The sequence below is a fragment of the Ambystoma mexicanum genome, chromosome 6q, assembly GCF_040938575.1.
Source record: "Ambystoma mexicanum isolate Mex_15411 chromosome 6q, UKY_AmexF1_1, whole genome shotgun sequence".
In the NCBI taxonomy this organism is placed as follows: Eukaryota; Metazoa; Chordata; class Amphibia; order Caudata; family Ambystomatidae; genus Ambystoma; species Ambystoma mexicanum.
In genome coordinates this window covers 1,093,103,403-1,093,119,844 of record NC_090937.1, presented here as the reverse complement: position 1 = coordinate 1,093,119,844, position 16,442 = coordinate 1,093,103,403, and positions in this window count along the sequence as shown.

The window sequence follows — 16,442 nt, the reverse complement described above, 5'->3', positions numbered from 1 at the left end:
TCAGCTCAATGGTGTTGCACCACTACCTGTGTTTAATGCCTTGATTACTTATTTGTAATCTTCATTACTCTTAGCCCTATTCTTCCTCATCCCAGTACTTGTTCATGAGGCAGTACTTGTGTATGAGGTAACATGCCTCATACACAAGTACTGGGATGAGGTAGAGGTACATGAAGGTAATGCCTGACTTAGCTACCTGTAATCTTCATTACTCCTAGTCCCACTCTTCCTCATCCCAGTACTTATCTATGAGGCAAGGAGCCTCATACGTAAGCACTGGGACAAGGAAGAGGGACATGGAGGTAATTTTGGGCCAATTAGCTGATTTTGGAGGTTGGGGTAGGGGATGGGAGGGAGAGGGGATGTGTGGGGGGTAAGATTGTGCAATAAATCATAATGATCGTCCTTGTCCATGCTAAGCAGGCATGATATGTGGTATTAGTGGCTAGAGAGACATTTTGGTGCAGCCAGTCTAGTCATTCCTCAGTTTGGTATGACTTTTCTTAACTGGGCATTTCTGATAAAGGAGTCCTGTTAAGTGTAATTACCTGGCTAGACTGGCATTTGGGTTCTGCCAGTCCAGCAGTTTCTTACTGCGGCACTTTATATTTTTCTGGGCATCTGTTATCAAATTATATGATATGATACGTCATATATAACACGCCTGTACACAAGTGTTTTTAGGCACGACAAGATAAGGGAAGGAAAACAGAGGGGCGGACAAGACAAATGATCTTAATAAGCCATGTCTCATTCAGATCGTGCAAGTGCGAGAACGAGAAGTGCAAGGGGAAAGGGAGGGGTGAAGTGCAAGGGAGAGGGGAGGGGAAAACAGGACAGCAATGCTCTGTGTAAGTACAGCCAGGTCAGCGCGGGTCTGGGTAGTGCAAGGAGAACAAGGGACTGTAGGGTTACAGTTACAGCCCCTAACTGCGTGGTAGGCCCGGATGCAGTGCATGGTTGACTGATCAAGAAAGAGCCTGGACTCAGTGAGACTGAGGGCAGTCAAGCAACCAGTTCGTACAGCAGACAGCTAGGTCAGCACGGGAGGGAGAGAGAGAAAGCAGAGGAGAAGAGGAACGCTTTGAGCTGCTTCTGGAACTTCAGGTGGCCCGGCTCAAGTTTGGGAGGGGCAGAAAGGCCATTCCAGAGGGAGGCACCTGCATGGGAGAGGGATCTAGTCCCCCACTCTCTGTCTGGAAAAGTATCCAACCTTTAGGGCTCGAGAAGGAAGGTATTTTAGAAGAGAGCTTTGGATGTAGTGTGAATCCCAGCCCCAGAAAGCCTTGTAGACAATGCAAAGGGTCTTGAACATGATCCTTGCAGCCACCGGGAGCCAGTGGAGAGATTTCATGGCTGGAGAGATACGTTCCCTGGGCTTGAGGCCAAGGATAAGTCTCGCAGTCCTGTTCTGGATTAGTTGCAGAGGGCGGAGAGTAGAGGAAGGGAGATTGAGAAAGTGACTGGTGCAGTAGTCCAGCCTAGAGAGAGCCGGGTTCTGGAGACAGTGAGCTTCTGGGGGAAAGTGAGAAAGGGAAGAGTCCCTTTGAGGAGGTGCAGCTGGTAGTGGGGCTTCTTTGTGATGCCCGAGATGTGAGGAGAAAAAGAGAGAGTGGAGTTGAAGATGACATCAGGAATAAGCAAGAGAGTAGAGTAGGCTGAGGGGAGCATAACACTGAAAGTTAGAGGACAAGGTAGAGATCAGGTGAGCCAAAGGGGCCAAGTAGAGGTTGAAAAACCAGGGTGAGAGGACAGAGCCCTGGGGAACGCCACAGGTAGAGAGAGGTGGTGGAGTGAAAGGGACCAAGTTGCACCTGGGAGGGGTGGTCCAAGAGGAAGGAGGTTAGGCACTCCAGTGCCTGATCCATGATGCCTAGGTTCTCACAACAATTGATTGATCAGGATGGCATGGTTGAAAGCAGAGGACAGAAGGAATGCTGGAATCAAGGTAAGAGATCAGATCTTGACAGGTGTTCAGGTGAGCAGTTTCCGTGCCTCTGGCAGCTCTTAAGCCAGACTGATGGTCATGGAGACAACCAACAGATTCAGTGTGGAGAGTAAGCTGGGAGATGGACAGCTTTTCCAAGAGTTTGGGGAGGGGAAAGTTCCAGTGGCAAAAGAATGATTACCAAAATCAGCCAAGGCTGGAGCAAGGGTGTCAATGTGGCTCTTGATCGTTCTGGAGAAGCAGGCTTGCACCTGTTTCAATGACATTTTCATAGATGGGACTTGTCAGTTGTTAGAGAGAAAGAGGAGAAAGGAGGAGGAGAGGGAGAGATGGCCAAAGGGACCGAGAGAGGAAGATGGAGAGGAAGAGGAGATAGTAGACAGGATGTCCTGAGTTTTAGCGGAGAAGCGAGAGGCAAAAGCCGTACAGAGGGCCTGTTGAGGGAACAGGAGAGGTAGAGACCGCAACAGGATTGTCCATTTCCTTGCCAATTTTAAAGAGTTTGGCTGTGTTGTTAGGGGCCGCAGAGATACAGGTTGAATGTGTGCTCTCTTCTTGATGAGTCTTATTGCTTCGACTGGCTTTTTGGTGCAGCTAGTCTCGGCATGTCTAAATGTGGCCTGGCATGCTTTACTGTAATGTTATTATGTGTCTACACTGGCCTGCATTGTGCAGCCAGTTGGACATGTTTTCATTGTGGCATGGCATTTTTAATAGCAAAACCTTATTGTTCATGTGCACTGTTGGTGACTTGCATGTATTGGATTGGTGTTACCCTACAAAACAATAGTAAACCCTGTTGTTTTTTAGCCAATTTTTCTTTGAAAGTGTGCTGTATATTGCATTAAAATACATATTTATATCTTTTTCCTATTGCAGTGTGCAACATACCCCTTCTCCAGCACGTTCATGCGTATTGCGCAAGCATCGAAATCTAAGCTGGCCCAAAGTGGGGCGCGACCCGTGATTTGTTTCTGAGTTGGGGGGGCTCAGTATAGCTCGCAGGGGGGCCCCCAGATCTTTGTGTTATGCCACTGGGTGTCAGTTGACTGAGATGATGCAATTGACGCTAGCAAACACTGCCTGCCAATACACAGTTCTCTGGTCAACCTTTCATTGCCATGAAATGCCTCCCTGCATTTTCACTAAGGGGGGGGGGGCTTACTGTAGCCATGCAACCCAGTGCATGCACATTGCACATGATGGGTGAACTTTCCCTGACACTGCCGTCATGTTAAGTGATTGGGCCTCATTATGAGTGTGGCGGAAAGGCAACAACGGCGCCGTTAGTGCTACCGGCGCCGTTGTTACCTCTCCACCACACTACGAGTTCTGCTCGCCGGTGCCGGACTGCACGCCTGGTCTGACCAGTCGTGCATACCGCCACCCGCGAGCAGAACTCATGATTGCACCAGCACCGTTATAAACGGCGCCAGTGCAACCATGCTCCCGACCCCCATTCTGCCCTATGGAGCAGAATGGGGATCGGGAGGCCGGCCATAGCAGCACCCGCGAATGGGCAATTACCGGGTCCACCAAACTCGGCATGACCCGGTTATTGCCCATTCGCGGGTGCCGAAAAAAGAACAACTCCGGCGGCAGCCGTGCCCTTAATAAGGGCGCGGCTACCGCCAGAGTAATAGTGAGGGCCGTTGACATCAAAACGTACTTGTTGATGTAGATTGTTGGTAATTTACACATGTACTGCACCCACTTCTGAGCCATGTTACACCGTTCTATATGCCTACTCACTGCTGCAATGTCAAAGTGACCTGGCATGTATGTTCAGATTTTCATCCCTTCACTGTTATGAAACACACTAGCACAGGTGCATCCTGTGACACATGTACTCTGTACTGGAACACCCTAGCGGGGTTTTAGCAAAGTTGATTGGTCAATCTGATGGCTAAGCTAACTGGTATAGCCCGCCGATTGATTATAGCCTGCAAATTGGGTTGTAATTAGCATGGAGCTGTCTGCACGTGTGTAGGTGTACACTTTCACATACATCAAAGCAAGCAGCGTTGAAGCTGTTGTATGGAATGCTGTTCATATACACCATACGGGTGTATATGAACATGGGTGTATTTCAACACTTTCACATATACATATGCAAGCAGCTTCAACGTTGTGTAGTGCAACATTGCAGCTACTTACTTAGGTGTGTGTGAAAGTATTTATTTACACATGTGTTCTCAGCAGCATTTTTGTTAAATAACTTATATGTCGTTATTTTACAGAAATGAGATTTCAGCATTGCGCGTGTTATGTTCAACCAGCAATATCCTGAAGGTGCACTGTCGTGCAGTCTGGGTATGCCCAGGCCCACTTAGCAATACTGGTGGAGCCTGGGCGTGGTGATTTGAAACGCTGAATCATGTTTTTTGGCACATTCAATGCACAAAGTGCTGAATCAGGCCCTGAAGGGTGTTCTAGAGGCCTTATGGACCGGCAGCTCGGACCGTACTGGGTGTTATGGGCCCTCATACCTCGTTGAAGGCCCTCGCTTTGCTTGGGACCTTCACTATGTCTTCAGGGCCCATAACGCATAGTACAGGCCGAGCTGCAGATCAATGAAGCTATATTGGTGATGATGATTTAGTGATGCATGTCTACATGCATATTACGTGTGTCATGGTGTGTTTTGATTCACTTCCAGCTGTGGCCATTTGGCTGTTCAAACATGCTTATGCTACATGCCACCTCTTTGTTGCCATCTGTCATTTCTGCCTGTGACATGTGCCTGCCAGAGGTGGTGTGTGATGTAGGTGATATACTACATTCAGTACATGTGTAGGCTTTGCAATTTAGACACATCCATTTCTGCTTTCTGGATGCCAATGCCACTGGATGCATGCCGGAATTTGAGTTGTGTGTGACATGTCTGCTACATGTGTTGGCTGTCAATGTAGTGATGTCTATGTGTGTGTGGGTTATGTGCTGCTGACATGTGTACTCATGTTTGTTTTGTTCACGTTACATGTGATGACGCAATGGAGCCAGAGGATGGTGATGTCATTCCAGAGACAGGGTTGCTTTTACATCAGCAACCCGGCACAAGTGGGGGTCGTGGGGTGGTGGACCACGAGAACCCATTTGTGCTCCAGACCGTCGTGTCCAGGGCTGGCAATCAGTCCAGCTCTGATGAACACTCTGAGCACAATGTTGAGTTGGATGCACATCATGACGATTCGTTGCCGGTGAGTGATCCTGATCTGGATGATCTTCTGTCCGCGACACCTGCACTGAGAGGCCAGGCAGTGTTGGAACGTCCGCCTATAGTGGTTCTGGACGCGCAGTCACACTCAACCACATTGCTGATATCTGCCTGGAGCATCATGTCAACAGGGGGATGCTGTCCTGCAGCCGCGGGCAGTGCCAATCCAGCAAGGACCGTGGCTCCTTGGGTCCCGCAGGTGTAATGTCTGGCAATGCAGTGGCCGTGCGCCACCGGGAATACTGAGTGGGAGCAATCCACGTATGCCAGTTTACAACAACAGGGGGCAGCTATTGAGAAGATTTCTCAAGGCATGTAAAGTGTGGCCCAATCCATGCTCCCCCTCATAGGCATGTGGAGCTCCAGCAGCAGGCAGCGCAGTCCACGTGCCGTTCACTCAGGCTGGGCATAGCGGCCTCAAACAGGGCACGCTGAGCTGAAATGGTGTCTCTGCGTGAAGCACTTGCTGCTCAGGCTGAGGCACACAGGGAGGCCGTGAGCGTTGAACACCAATCCCTCATATCTACTCTGGGTGTGCTCAACATGTCCCAGAGGCAGCGGTCAGAAGTGATGTTGGAACAGCTTGAGAACACCATCTTGGCTGAGCTACATGCATGCCGTGAGGTGCTCCAGATGTCATGTGAGGCCATGCAGGCAAAACTCTGTGTTACATGTGCTACCTTGCAAGAGGAAGCATGCATATCACGTGAGGTGCTGCATGCTGACCTATGTGCCATTGCCACACAGGACCAGGCTTACCAGACCTGCATGGTTGATGACGTGGAGGGGTAAGCTGCGGATAGGCGTGGTCAGGCAACTGTGCCATGTCCAACTTCTGATTTCCATCCAGAGGGTGAGTAGGGCGACGACTTATCTTCCACACAAGCGGGCCGTGCAGGCTTTGAGCCCATGGAGGTTTTTTTTATCTGAACATCATCGCATGTGGGTGTTGAGGTGCACACTGTACCCCCCCCTCCTGGCTGCCCCCATTCCCCCCGGGTAATATGTGACAATTTTGTTTATTTTTTATAATATTGTTTGTCTATTGTGCATTCATGTGACGGTGTGGTGCTTTGTGGCTTTTGAAAGTATCCACTGTATGTTCCAGCTGGGCCCATACAAGCTTGTCTCGTGTATTTGTTTGTGGCTTCGGGTCCTGACACATAAGCCACTCCTGCTTCCCCTTTCCATGGGCTTCCAAGGATGGTTCGGTGTGACAGCAAATTGCAAAGGGGCATTGGTCTTTCGTCATATCTGTGGCCAGTCTGCTGTACTACTTGTGTATACACCCCTAGTGGGGATTATGGATGTTTTCTCCACAGCATGTCTTCAATCAATTTTGGTGATTTTTAAACTGTGCTTTTATTGAAGTTGATTGTGATGTTTTTTCATTGTTTGCCTGTATACGTGCTTGATGCACTTCATGCTGTAGACGGTAGCCTGCACCCTTTAGTTCTCAAAGCCACAATGATGGTGGGAGGGGGCCGGGTGGTGACAATGTAGAGTTGGTTCGTGTTAGGTTCACCCCCTGTGATTTGTGGCAAAGGTGGAAGCATTAGGAATGTGGCCCAAGAACCACAACTCACGGTCCAGTCCTCACCTGAGATGGCCACCTAGACTACATCTTCGCTCCGTTCCATTTGGATGGCACGTTGTATCTGTCTTCCCTCTTGGACTTCGCTGCTGCATGACGGCACAGTTTTCCTACTGGACTACAGCTCTTTTACTTGTTTTGCACACTCTGGTGCCTTTGGTCCCTGTTTTTCTTCCTGCTACTGCCCTTGTTGCAGATGTGTCTGCCTGTCTCTCGGGCAGTAATTTCTGTATATGCGTACGCTGCCTCGGTTAGCCTCGGTACACTTCTGTACCACAGCATCTCTCGCTCTCTCTCTCACTCCTCCTATCTTTCATCTATTACATCCATACCTTTAGGTTGACTTCGGCCTTTTACCAAAGCTATTCAACTTTTCTGGCTCTTAACTTGCTGTCAGCTGTTTCCGGCAATCTCGCATTCATTCTGCCTTTCCAGACTTGTGCTGTCTCTGCCTTTCTCCGTTCACACTATTGAGGATTGATTGGGTTTCAGCTCAACCATCCAGTTGTGCCAGCCTTCTTGGTTATTTTCTACTCAAGTTTCAGCTCTACCCATCAGTTGTGGCATCCTCATTGATTATTGTCTACTCAAGTTCCTACCCATCCTGTTGAACCATTCTACAACTGTACAATTTGGAAGTTATTCTATCATTCAGCTTGGACATGCACTTGGCTATATTCTACAACTTCAAGTCATCTACTGGAGACTCTGCCAGGGTTTTTTGGTGCCTGGAGGCTTTTTCCCTGGTTTGGGGGTTTGGCTCCTTGGACTTCTCTGCGATTTGGTATTTTTACCAGTCAAGGTGGCCTCTGAGGGAGCTAGACCCTATTTACACGAAAGGAAGAACAAGAAAACCAAGGGGAAGGGGGATCCTGAAGCCAGGTAGACTAGAAGGAAGAAGCCCACGGACCCCAGAGACAGCTCTTCTGAAGGTCAAGATGATGAGGAAATGAGGGAGAGGCTTTCGTTGTTGGACAGTACGCTTGGGCTACAGTGATTGCTCACTGTCTGACATTGTCAATGTGGGGTTCTATGTACATGATGTGTTCTGCTGGTCAATGGATATTCCTGTGTTGGGTTTACTTTTCAGGTGTCAGGGGATTGGTGTGGTTTGACACACTGGGGTCTCCACATGGGCAATGTTCACATGTGATGTGTACAGGACACTGAGGGTCACTTCATTTCACATGCATGTATTGAGTGCATGTCCCTACTGACACACAAACTTACACAATGCACACATACAACCACCTATCCATGCCCACACATGCACACAGATTGCCTTCTCTGCCATGCTGTGTCCCTGCAGCGCATGATCACTTACAATTTTCGGATCGTGTACAAGCGTCACTGGGTAATTTTAGTTGCTTATTCTTTTTTATATGATGCTCAAGGTGTATCCCCAACACAATGGCCGCTCACTGTGCTGTATGCTGAGCGGTGTGTTGCAGGGGACAGACACACAGCACACAGTTTTGGGATTTGTGGATTTGGATTGCCCAATGTCAGGCATTCTGTCTTTTGTTGATGGTACCGCTTGTGGCATGCATTTGTGTATGACTTTGTAAGTGTGGGAGGTTGTTGCTCAGTTATTTCATCTGGTTCCATGTCAGGTGTGATTGTCTCAGGCCTGTTTCCATTTATCACGTGGCACTTCGTAACTAATTTGTCATGTGTTGTGCATTTGGTATGCTCTTTTGCTGTTGCATGCCATGTCATGGTGTGGCCAACGAGGGTAATGGGAGCTGGGAGGGTTTGGGTGACATACCAGTAATTTTCATGGCCTGTTTTGCAGTGGGGTGGTGGCATAAGCACCTTGCATGTGTTCCTTTTGGACACACCAGATTGGTTATGTTTAAGTAGCTAGGGATGCACACAATGTAGCACTTCTGTGGAAACATTCTCAGGGTGGTAAGGTTTGGCCAGTTGACTGTCTCTTTGTCATCATCGATTGTCACCTGCTATGTGCCAGGCCCATGTGCACTCCGCAGGGGTGGGAGTTTAGGTGAAAAATGTGGCCACAAGCTGGGTCCGGGCTGCCTCGCCACGTGCCCTTTCCCCTCCCATGAGCAGCACCTGTGCATGTGGTTGGGGTTGTGGGGGCACTACTATAACCACTGGTACACCCCACCATGTTGCATCATTGTGCAGGACACATGCTGCCACAATGATCCTGCACACTACTGGGGGTGCATATAGTAGCTGTCCGCCAGAGCGGTCAAGGGAGCAGAGAGTGACTTGAGCACTCCAAATGTGTGCTCCACTATGGCCCTGGTTGCAATATGGGCTGCATTGTATCTTACCTGGGGTGGTGTGGTGGGGTTCCGTATCAGTGATGTCATCAATGACATTTGTGATGTCATCTTTGATGTCGTGAGTGTTAGTCTTAGCAGTGCACGGTGGTGGCGCGAGTTATGGTTGCTTAGCTTACCATAACTGGCGAATTTCAAGGGTTTTTCGGTTTTACTTGGAACCACGATGTCCCTTTAACAAAGTTTTTTCACTGAATTTCATAGGTTTTTAGTAGCACAATTTAACAATAATAAGTCTGATTTTATGTACATATAAAATGGAACATACTGAACCCCCTCTAGTGAGTTTGGTGTCTGCGAACTCTTTTAATGTCCGCGGACATGTTCGGACAACAGCACCACTACCCAAAAAACTGTGGGGGTATGTTTAATTGTTATATGATAACATATGAACATTTTACACATTCACAAACCAGCACACAAACACATTATATGTAGTAATACATAAGAAGTGTAACCCATATATATAACACACTAACCAATCATTTAAATACAATATGTTCTAAAATGGAATATACCAAAAGAAGAAAGATAGGCTTCCAACATGATTACCTCACAGAAACTCCACAACCAAGAACAACAGCAGATCTACAGACCACTCAGAACATACCTTACCTGAAATAGTAAGTGTACTGCATTTTACTCACATATTTGTAAACTTTCTGTATTAGAATTTTAAAAAAATGATATTATGTTTTTTTTCTCACAGAAATGTCTAGTACTCTGGAGTGGCTAGAGGAGCATTTCCCACATGAGGAAATGTCAGAAGATAGTGAATCTAATGGCAGACACTTTACAATATAAACCATTTAATTATTATTATTTTATATACATTTAACATATATAGATTTTTTTGTACAGAGCATACCAAAATAGACAGTACTACAGAAAAAGCTGTTATGGATAAGACTCTTCACAGCATAGAAGAAAAAATGGATCTACTGTTGGCAAATTTTAATAATATAAAAAGCTTTGTGGAAGATCATTTTAAACATAAAACCATGTACCATTGTCCCACATGTACCTGTCCCCCTCACCATATCCCCGTCAATTATCCCCAAACCCTCTCCATGAACCAAAACGTTTTGATGAGACTTCCATCCCTTCTTCACCTCATACAAATCCTGTTGAAACCCCTAATTCTCCTGTTTTTGTTTCAGTTTCTGCCTCACCTTCTCTGTCATAAATTAATCATACATGTTAAATAAAGTTACATTTTTCTATTGTGTTCTAATTCATTTCATGTTTTTTTTTAAAAAAGCAATTTAGGTGTCCATGGACAGTGCGGGTGTCCGGAATGTCCGTAAAAAAACTAAAATGGAGGTGTCCTGAAGAACACTATACCTGTCCGTATTGTTCGCTAGCAAGTTGAAACTGTTTAAGAACACATGCGGTGTCCTGAAATATTCGTAAATAAACAAAATGGGGGTGTCCTGAGGACGCTATGCCTGTCCGTATTGTTCACAGGCAAGTTGAAACTGTTCTAAGAACACAAGCTGTCTCCTGAAATGTTCGTCAATGGACGAAATTGGAGTGTCCTGACGACGCTGTCCGTATTGTTCGTTGGCAAAATGAAAGTGTTCTTAGAACATATTCTGTGTCCTGGGATGTTTGTAAATAAACAAAATGTGAGTGTACTGAGGATGATATGCCTGTCCGTATTGTTCGCAAGCAAGTTCAAACTGTTCTAAGAACACATGAGGTGTCCTGAAATGTTTGTAAATAAACGAAATAGGGGTGTCCTTAGAACACTATACCTCTCCATAATGTTTGTATGCAAGTTGAAACTGTTCTAAGAACACACGCGATGTCCTGAAATGTTCGTAAATAAACAAAATAGTGGTGTCCTGAGAACGGTATGCCTGTCCGTTTTGTTCATAGGCAGGTTGAAACTGTTCTAAGAACACATCATGTGTCCTACAATGTTCATAAATAAACGAAATAGGGGTGTCCTTAGAACACTATACCTCTCCGTAATGTTTGCATGCAAGTTGAAACTGTTCTAAGAACACACGCGGTGTCCTGAAATGTTCATAAATAAACAAAAAAGGGGTGTCCTTAGGACGCTATGCCTGTCCGTATTGTTCGCAACCAAGTTGAAACTGTTCTAAGAACACATGTGGTGTCTTGAAATGTGCATAAATAAACAAAATGGGCGTGTCCTTAGGACGCTAAGTCTGTCCGTATTGTTCGCAAGCAAGTTGAAACTGTTCTAAGAACAAACACCTATCCGTAACTGTTTGTTTGACGTGTGACACACTTTTAATTACTTCAGGACCCTAACAGTGTCCGTAGAACATCAACGCGCATGCGCAAACCACTGTTGGTGCATTTGCTGTCCTGCGGACAGCCGCTCCCTTCGCGGACATGTTCGCGAACCTACATGTGACCACGCCCCTGCTGATCGTGTGTTCTGAATGCGGACACTGTTCGTATCCCTGAAAAATTTAAAAGTACATTTTCAAGCAATCCACAATATTTTTCAATAAAAACTCACCATAGCACACGTCCCACATACTAATCCTGAGTTTCTACATACTTTTTGAAACTTTTTTAACCTTTTTTTGTGTTCGATCTGTCCGTGGACAGCACTCATGTCTGCGAACCGCGTACAAGCACCCCTATAAAAGACCACGCCCTAGAGCTTATTCTCATTGTGTTTCTGGCTATCCTACAGAGCACAGCGAATTTTACTGCCAACTGCAGATTTCCATCGTGAACCTGATGGCATCAATGGCTGCACTGCTGCCTCCTGGTGTTGCATCTGCCTCAGCACCACCCCCACCCCCTCCACCACCACCACCTCCTCAAGGGCCTGAAGAGGGGAACAGGAGTGAGGATGCAGAGAAGGAAGTAGAGGATGATGAGGATGAGGTAGTTGAACTCTCTACTACCCGCACTTGGCGTGAGTCTTGGGTGTGGCGATTATTTACCATTTGTGGGAATAGTCCTAAGGCTCGTGAAAACCAAGTCACCTGCAACGAGTGCGAAATGGTACTCAGTCACTGGAGGCTTGGTTCGTACAGCTTTGGGACCACTACCATGAAGCGACACCTAAAGTCATTCCACACTAGGGTCATTTGCAAGGTTGTACCTTGCAAGGAGCGTAGCAGGTTGACTTCCTCTACTTCATCCTCTGTTTCTGATCCTATCACCACAAGGAACACTCATGTGGGACAGCGTATTCCTCAAGCTGCCTCACAGGCCATACACAATGCAGATGACCCTTACCTTTCGAGGGTCACAGTTGTATGTATGTACTGCGACGCAGTACTCTGCAGGGGGGAGCGACTTCGAAGTACTTTTGAGACTATCGCCCTTTCTTATCCCCGTGGTTGGTGTACCCCCATTATCCTCCTTTCCCCTCCTCTCCTACTGTGCCTTGTATAAAAAATCAAAAAAAATATAAAACAAAAATAAAAAAAAGAAGGCTCTTTTCAGAGCATCTTTCACAGTTAAAAAATAGAAGTGAAAATAAATGAAGCAGGGCCCTGTGTATTTTTTAGGAGTCCGCGGACATCTAAAATTTTGGGGTGCTGCCCTATCATAACCATTGCAATTTTCTCTGGGAGGAAGTGGTGGCTCTGAAAAGAGCTTTTTGGGGGTGTTTGTGTTTGAAAAATTAGAAATACTCAACACCTGCTACAAAATGGATGTTGTAATTCTAAAAAAGGTCGCAATGCATTTTGTACATTTCTCAGAAAAATCTGATTGCCAGCATAAGTAAGATGGACTCCATCTCTGCGAAAAATGTATGTACTACAAAACATAATATTTTCATTGTGAAAAGAGGACATGCCAAAATCTCTTAGAAAGGCACACACAGCCTTATTGACATTGCGCCTTGCTTTTCTCCATTTGTGGACCAAATGAAGAAGAACGAAGCCACATTTGTCTCTGCGCAATCCGTGAAAAAATGACTTGAGAATTTGGAAACATGTCCATGACCTTCCCAAGTCCTTCTTTCATTCCAAATTGCAAAGAAATTCCAGACACATGTCCTAAACTGTTCCCTCAACAATGAATTATAATTATATCTGGATGTTGCTCTGTCTCCAAAGTAGCACAGAGAGGCAGCAAGTCCAACCACTTCATTCCATGTACTCCATGCCAGTGTACTTCCACATGTGGGAATCCAAGATCTACAGCTACTCCACAGCTTTCTGCATGCACCTTCAACCAATGTATCCATGAGTCTCCCAAAATCCAAACAATCTGTTTTCTGAAACACACAGCCATAGCTATCTGTTCTTCTCTCAGCAAAAAGAGTATCTGAGAAACTCTCTCCTGGCACAACACACCCACTAAACTTTCCTGACCAAACCCTTTCTCTGCTCATTCTCATTTGCATGGATCCCCAACCCAAAATCCCCAGATGTAACACCCGATGTCCGCGGACTACCGCCATGTCTGCAGAGATATCGTAACATGGACAGCCCTTCTACCATTTCCACTTCACTCTCTGTGCTATTCCCTCATTGGATCTAGCTAAGAAGTCACATGACCATCCACCAATCACATAGAAGACCTCTACATCTAACTGCATCATCATAGATCAGCACTGCAAATGTACTGTTAATCTCTCTGAGTACAAGTGTCATTTCATTGGAAAGCACCTTCTACAAGAAATACTGTACAAGTCTCCAAGATTTCTACTTGCAGCTCCATGCATATCCATTTGCATGAACACAAGCTACAGATATGCATATTTTCTGTAAAGTACATGTACAATTCTTCTAGTTTCATATAAACAGATTAACTGACTTTTAGCTTCTATAATCTGTAAAATGAATTTACTGTCTTTTTTTCCATCTCCTAAAATCAACTGTCACTTACAAACCTTTATACTATTTAATTTCTTTTTACACACACATTTTCAAAGCATGTTGAACTAACATATTTTAAATAAAATATATAAAGTGCATATAGTCAAACAAAATTGCATGCACACACTATGTTCAAATCTCAAACAACAATACTTGTACAATAACATAAACATGTATTTATTTATTTATTTACTTACTTATATTTATATAGCGCAAGCAGCCCATGACATTGAGGCACTGTTACTTACAAGAGCTTAGTTACAGGAATAGTGGTATTCAGTGGTACATTATGAAGTCCACAAGGCATAGTAAAGAAATTTTGTTTGCTACAGTTAGTTATTGCAATACAGTTTATTCATTAAGAACATATGATATGTATTCAACTGGTGCAACGTATCTTATGTGAATAAGATAGTTTTCATGGTTTTGAGGAAAGCGCTGAGGATGTCAATTAAAAAAAATCAATGTCTAAATTAAAAACAGTGCTATATACAAACAAAATTACTAATTTGTTTCCTTTACAATTGCAGTGAAGACCATTCTCCTGAAAAGAAGCAGCCGAATTTGAAGTACAAAGAAAAGCTAAGAAGAAACCTGCTCATTTTAGAAAAAAAGTAAGTTGAATACCACCATAATATTTGTATTATTACTCAAACACACTGTAAGGTTAATTCATGCTATTTCTGTGCCTAAAAATAGAGATTGTGCACCATTCTGTCCAAAAATCCCCATTTTTTAAACAGCGATTTACATCCAGAATGGCCCACAAATTCCTATTTTTCGACACACAAATGACCCAACTCAGCCGCTAGAATTTTGATATTATAGAACAAACAACTGTTTTAATTGTATAGCATTAGATTTACTATTTGTACTCCTCCACACCATTAGCTTACTTTTTTCTGTGATCTGAACCTCCGTTTAGTAGCACATAAATTCAAGAATACCCATCCCTACTAGTTGTCGTTGCCCAATGCACAATCACACACCATTACATACATCTTTATCATCTTACTCAAGCACTCAAGCACACAGCACACATACATTGCAGAACACCCCAACCCATACCTTCTTTATTTGTTTCAACAGACCCTACAGAATGCCTACCAAAGATCAAGTCCGTAGAAAGCAACGCAGAAGTAGAGCAAGGAAAATAAAAGTGTCCAACATAAGCATCCATCTCTAGAAGAATTTGTAAAAAAAGTTCAAACAAAACATCTAATACAGTCATTTAGTGAAACAAAAGAAGTTTCAAGTACAGAAACTTTGCCTCCTCTATCAAAATGTAAAACGAACCAGAAAACAATTAACAAAAAATCAGCTATCACTACAGATAAAACTGCTTCTATAAATCTTGATATAGTGCAAAGTAAGCATACCAAAAAAAGTATTTTAGCCAAAATGTTCCGTCACAGAGTCCTTCAAAATCTTATAAAAACAGGAGAGAAACCAGGTTCAACCCTTAAAACCTATCATAGGAAATTAATCTTAGAAGCGTTGATAGACAGTGCAATTCTTCTCAAAACAAAGTTATTTATTTTAGTGTTAAACAAAATGAAACCACTAACAAAACTAATGACTAAATTACAAAAAAGACTTCTCAATAAACGAAATGTCAACAGAAAGAACTTCTTAAATATCTGCGGAAGTGAATGGAGTCACACTACAAGCACAGAACCATACTTTAATGAAGAAGCATACAAACAAAAGCAAACAAATACAATTGCCATACATAGCAGTGGTCGAGGTTATGAAAAAGTTAATAATACCATAATGGAACAAGAAATACTGCTTACAAAAATATGCCCTGAAAACTTAAAATTACCTCTCCATTCAACTGAATCAGAACGTCTAGTATACAAATGGTCATGCACGTCAATGTGTAACATTCCCAAGAAATGTTTCAAGTCTTTACGTCAATTTCTCAATCAATATGTGAAAGGCAAAGACAAAATCAAAATTAAACTACTGCAAAATATGGATACCTGTAGAGTGCGCAAGTACACAGGACTACAAGGACATTCATTGGCTTGCATTACAGGACCTACTTGCAAAACCACCTTCCATGATATCAAAAGGATATCAACACATCATTCAACTATAAGAAATCTAGTCTATAAACTGTACTATGCTAAAAGTCCTGCTTTAGCACTAGCCAATTTAAATAACATTCTTCTACATGGTACAACAAAAGACCTACTTGAAGAAATCGACCATATCCAGAAAAAATATTTTGGAAGTGAAAGCCACTTACAGAATGAAATAGCTTTAAAGCAAATTAGCAACAATTCTATGCATGGCAACCTTTTACTACACACATAAAAAAAGAAATACTAAAATGTAAAAGTACATCAGCTGAAGTACCAAACCATGTGTGTGTATGTTGCTGCAGAACTTTTTATAAAAGTAACACAAAAACTGTAGACCTATCATTCAAAATAGAAGACAATGAAAATTCTAAATGGTTTGAATTAGCTCTCTACCTTATAGCAGAAAACAAATACGAAATAACTGACCCCTTAACACTTTGCAGTAACTGCACTAC